We start from the raw sequence: 6000 nt of genomic DNA, 5'->3' as shown, positions 1-6000 counted from the left end.
AAGCATCAATTCTACAGTGTTCAGCTTTCCTTACTGTCCAATTCTCACATCCATACATGACTATTGGAAAAACCATAGCTTTGACTAGATGGGCCTTTGTTGGCAAAGTAATGTCTCCATTTTTTAATATGCTATCTAGGTTGGTCATAACTTTCCTTCCAAGGAGTCTTCTAACCCATTTGAATGCAGAGTTCCAAAGAATAGCAAGGAGAGATTTTAAAAAAAGTCTTTTTTAGTGATCAATGCAAAGAAATAGAGGAAAACAACAGAATGGGAAAGACTAGAGATCTCTTCAAGAAAATTAGAGCTACCAAGGGAACATTTAATTCAAAGATGGGCTCGATAAAGGACAGAAATTGTATGGACCTAACAGAAGCAGAAGATATTAAGAAGAGGTGGCAAGAATACACAGAAGAACTGTATAAAAAAGATCTTCACAACCCAGATAATCACGATGGTGTGATCACTCACCTAGACTCAGACATCCTGGAATGTGAAGTTAAGTGGACCTTAGAAAACATCACTATGAGCAAAGCTAGTGGAGGTGATGGAATTCCAGTTGAACTATTATGAATCCTGAAAGATAATGCTGTGAAAGTGCTGCACTCAATATGCCAGCAAATCTGGAAAACTCAGCAGTGGCCACAGGACTGGAAAAGATCAGTTTTCATTCCAATTCCAAAGAAAGGCAATGCCAAAGACTGATCAAACTACTGCACAGTTGGACTCATCTCACATGCTAGTAAAGTAATGCTCAAAATTCTCCAAGCCAGGCTTCAGCAATTCATGAACCATGAACTTCCAGATGTTCAAGCTGGTTTTAAAAAAAGCAGAGGAACCAGAGATCAAATTGCCAACATCCACTGGATCATCAAAAAAGCAAGAGTTCCAGAAAAAAACATCTATTTCTGCTTTATTGACTGCACCAAAGCCTTTGACTGGGTGGATCACAATAAACTGTGGAAAATTCTTAAAGAAATGGGAATACCAGACCACCTGCCCTGCCTCTAGAGAAACCTGTATGCAGGTCAGGAAGCAACAGTTAGAACTGGACATGGAACAACAGACTGGTTCCAAATAGAAAGAGGAGTACATCAAGGCTGTGTATTGTCACCCTGCTTATTTAACTTATATGCAGTGTACATCATGAGAAACGCTGGGCTGGAAGAAGCACAAGCTGGAATCAAGATTGCTGGGAGGATTATCAATAACCTTAGATATGCAGACAACACCACCTTTATGGGAGAAAATGAAGAGGAACTAAAAAGCCTCTTGATGAAAGTGAAAGAGGAGAGTCAAAAAGCTGTCTTAAAGCTCAACATTCAGAAAACTAAGTTCATGGCATCTGGTCCCATCACTTCATGGGAAATAGATGGGGAAACAGTGGAAACAGTGTCAGACTTTATTTTTTGGGCTCCAAAATCACTACAGATGGTGATTGCAGCCATGGAATTAAAAGACACTTACTCCTTGGAAGGAAAGCTATGACCAACCTGGATAGCAAGGACAAGGGACATAGAATGTTGTCAAGGAATCTGGATTTGAGAGGGAGTCTGGATCTAAGAAGATGCTTTTAATCAAGAGAGTGATGGGTTCAACTTGTTTCAAGATTATTCTCTCTGTTCTTTGAAGAATGGATAGTAGAGGGCAAGTGTGGAGATGTGTAAGTATAAGGTGGTGATTTCAGATCATTTGTTTAAGATAGAATAGGGTGACAGTGGGGAAGGAGAGAAACCTATTTAAGATACATCATGGAAATCAAGTCAACAAAATTGGATGATTAATTGGATACACAGAAGGAGAAAGAGTTTAATCAAGGGCCGCTCTTTTGGACTTTTTACCTAATTTTACCTAATTTTTCATTTACCGTGATGGGGAAGACCAGGGGTGGCACATATAGGTGTGAGTACTGAATGGGGTGAAACAAGGGTCCTGGGTTCAACATATTCAATATGAAGTGACTCTTATTCAGCCAAATGAGATTGTGGAAGGTGCCTGTACCACCAAGGGAAGCATTGTGATGATGTAGACAATTATGATTCAGCTAAGTACAAATAACTTGCAAAGTCACAATCACAAGGAAATAACATGGATAAAGGAAAAGTTAAAACAAAGCAAAAAAAATCACAACAACTATGGCTTAACCTAACATTTAAAGTCATAACAGATGGATTCAAGAGAGGCAATTGTGGAGGAACTGCCTACAATTCAAGGAGATCAAGGACTTATTTTGTAGAATCCAAGAGTAGAAAGCATTTCAAGAAGAGAATGGCCCTTTGCGCTGAGAGACTGAATAACTTGAGGGCAAACAAATGACCTTTGATTTTGGCAATTTGAAAGGAGCTGATGAGGTTGAAAACACATTTGAAGAAGAAAAGATTTGATAGAGATGAGTAGGAGTATACTGTTTTTATGATAAATTGGGTGTTCATGGGTACAGAGTTTGGGAGATGGATTTCCTGTACTCCACACACCAGAGCCTTCGAAAAGGTAAAAAGCATTTCCTGTTCTAATGGCTGGCTTACTTCTTTGGCTTTTTTTTTTTTTTTTTTCTCATTATACTCCAATGATTTTATGACTCAATAATTGATTTAGCAGCTTAATTCTTTAAAAAAAAAAAAAAAAGATTTACTGTGGTGTTTACTTATTGAGTGATAAACAAGGGTTTCTCCTTTATCTTATTCCACAATAACCTTCCTTAAGTTTTAATCTTTCACTTTTCTTCACAAAAACATGAAAGGTAAGGAACAAAAGATAAAGTTATACTGTTAGTAATTTTGAAATTCCATCATCAGTTACACTAGTATAGATTTTGGTGGGAGAGTTATGTTAAATCCTGGAGAGAATTCCTAGTTACCATTTCCTACCCCCTGATGTCACAATTGAGCTCAATAAGACACATTATATATGGCTACTATATACAAGGGTCTTCTCTGATGGTTCAGATAGTAAAGAATCTGCCTGCAATACATGAGACCTGGGTTCTATTCCTGGGTCAAGAAGATTCCCTGGAGAAAAGAATGGCTACCCACTCTAGAATTCTTGCCTGGAGAATTCCACAGACAGGGAAGCCTGATAGGCTACAGTCCATGAGATCACAGAATCAGATAGGACTGAACCACTAACGCTTTCACTTTTTTCAGTATATAAATTTGAAACAGTATATAACTTCAACTTTTTCTCTAGTGAAAGAATAAGACAATAATTATTTTTTATTATTCATTTTTGAAAATTACAAGGGAAGATAAAATATAAAGAACATCCTCTTGTTTTTTAGCATAAAAAGATACATTTCCTCAAAATTCTTCATGAATTTTCAATGTTTTTACAGCATTTTGAATATAGAACAAGTGACAAGAAAGATCACCTGTTTGATGGATGACAAAGGCAAACTATGGAAGCTTCATAAACACTAATCAAGATAAAAAATAACCTTATGGTTTTATCAAACACTACATGTGTACTATTTATTTTAAATTTAAAATATTATATAATAAAGTTAGTTATCCTTTACAGCAGTCAGTATTATTTATAATCTTAAAAATCTATATGAAACGTAAGTTTCAGCTAAGGATTCTAAAAATAGTCATTGTTTAAAAAGTTGCAGAAACTATACAGTTGATCATTTTTCTTTCTCCAGGTTGGCTCAGTCTGGATAACAAAAATTTAACTTATAGACAAAAGAATGTAATGAGTTCAGGATTCAGTTTAACCTGTGTTTTTTGCAATGGTGATATTTTAAGGATTTAATTCATTTGGTAATTTGAAAATAGTTTTTGAAGAGAAAATTAGCAGTTGACATAATGCTTACCTGAAGTGAGTAGCACTAATGTATTATTAATTTTTAAAATGACAAAAATGATCACATTTAATAATCAATGTATGAATAGAGGTTTTTCATGTTGTTATAATTTGGGCAATTTTATGTTATTTTTTCTGGTGTTCAGGCATTGTTCCATTTATTCTTGAATGTTTTACCTTATTTCATAATTATCAATCTGTACCTATATAGAAGCCATATGCTCACCCTTCTGATAGGTTTTTTTAGTAACAAAAATTTAAATCATTGTGAAAACTATCTAATACATTTATATTTTAAAGTTCTTAAAGTATTTTACTCATTTTCATTACTAATTACTATTTCATTACTCATTACTATTACTAATTACTATTTACTATTTTCATTACTGTTACTACATATTCATTACTAATGCTATGGCTGACTCAAAGAAAAGATAAGGCATTTAAGCATCACTAATACAGTTTTTGTAGAAAATAAAATTATGTTAATGAAGAAAATAATTCTGAAAAAAATGATTAACAAAAGTACATAGTCAAAAGTCAATGTATAGAACTTAAAGTGTGTGGCTCAAAAAAACAAAAATGTGTGTCTCATTTAACTCAGTTCACTAATATATTTTTAAAACATGTCTCAAATAATTGCCAACATATTAAATATTTATAATAAAATTATAAGCTTTTAAATATGCATATTATCCAAAATATTTTAGCCTATTTGTATCAAAACAATAATCAAATGCATTTAACTTCAAGTAAATGCTTTATTAAATAGATATCTTCCACCCTGAATTTAAAAATGAAGGACTAAATGTTATTTGTGAGTTAAACTAATATATTTGTTATCTTGAAAAGATTACCTAGTAAAATCTTTGCCTCTTATATGCTTTTATAATTTGTTCCTGAACTTTATTGAATATCTTCTGCTTACCTACTGCTAACCTCCTGAATATATTAGGGCTCTGCAGACATGGTGGTAGACACATATCTGTGCTGCCAATGGCAGTGCTAATGGCTCATCTCCATTTGGAAATCAGCAGGCAGAAAGTTGGGGATACTATTAGCTATTATTATCTCCTTTAGGTAGATCTTCCTGAGGCTACTTTCAAGGGCACTCATTTTCATTTGTAGAAGCTTTTCTTTGGGGTTGAAAATAATTTTTTTTTCAATCTTTAGGCATCTATATTGGAGTGCAAGAAACTACTACTCCCATGTTGATATGCAAGGTATTACCAACACAAGAGACCCAACGTTTGAAGACAGATCCCAAATTAGAGTCCACCTGGTAATTACTCTATCGTTTCATTCCACCCCGCCCCCCACAGGAAACTAGACAGAATTGTCCTAACTTAAGTCAGAAATATCAAACTTGTTAAGGAAGACACTAGCCTTGCTAGAAAATCATGGTTTTCTTTTATATAAAACATTCTGCTCTTCCTCTATGAAAAACATCATAGTATATCAATGTACCTAATATTATAAAACCAATTAGAAAGCATTGAACTTGAAAGTTGCTCAGTCATGTCTGACTCTTTGCACCCACTTGGACTATACAGTCCATGGAATTCTCCAGGCCAGAATACTGGAGTGGGTAGCCTTTCCCTTTTCCAGGGGATCTTCCCAATCAAAGGGTCAAACCCAGGTCTCTTTGCATTGCAGGTGGATTCTTTACCATCTGAGCTACCAGGGAAGCCTATAGAAAGCATTAATAGTATTTAAGTGTGATTATCTACTGAAAAAAGTTGATATTTTCAACTTTCTGCTGGATCAGCCAGTGACCCAGATTCAGTCAGAGCCAAGGTTTGCAGATTACTTACACAGAGACCATCACACTATGCCATATAACAACACAAATAAATCCTGTGAAAGACATTTGTCTCTGGACCACAAAAGTATGCAATTATAAAAGCCCCTTGCCTTCCAACCACTGTGGCCATGAGATTTATGAGATTCACTGGGGAAAGGGTTGCACTTTAGAATGTTGCAATACTCTGTTAGCACTAAAAAACTGATACAAGAAAAAAGTCTGCATGACAAAAAGTAATGGAAACACTCCATTGTTCAATAATCACTTTGGTATTTAGTATTTCAGGATGAGTAGGATTGTTTCCAATGTATCATTCTGCTAAAATGAAAGAGCACTTTAAAAAAAAGAAGAACCTGAGGTGTTTCTTAACAAAGACTTGAAAAAAAAATCTTAAT

The sequence above is a fragment of the Dama dama genome, chromosome 7 (assembly GCF_033118175.1).
Source record: "Dama dama isolate Ldn47 chromosome 7, ASM3311817v1, whole genome shotgun sequence".
NCBI lineage: Eukaryota > Metazoa > Chordata > Mammalia > Artiodactyla > Cervidae > Dama > Dama dama.
Note: the sequence above shows the minus strand (reverse complement) of the source record.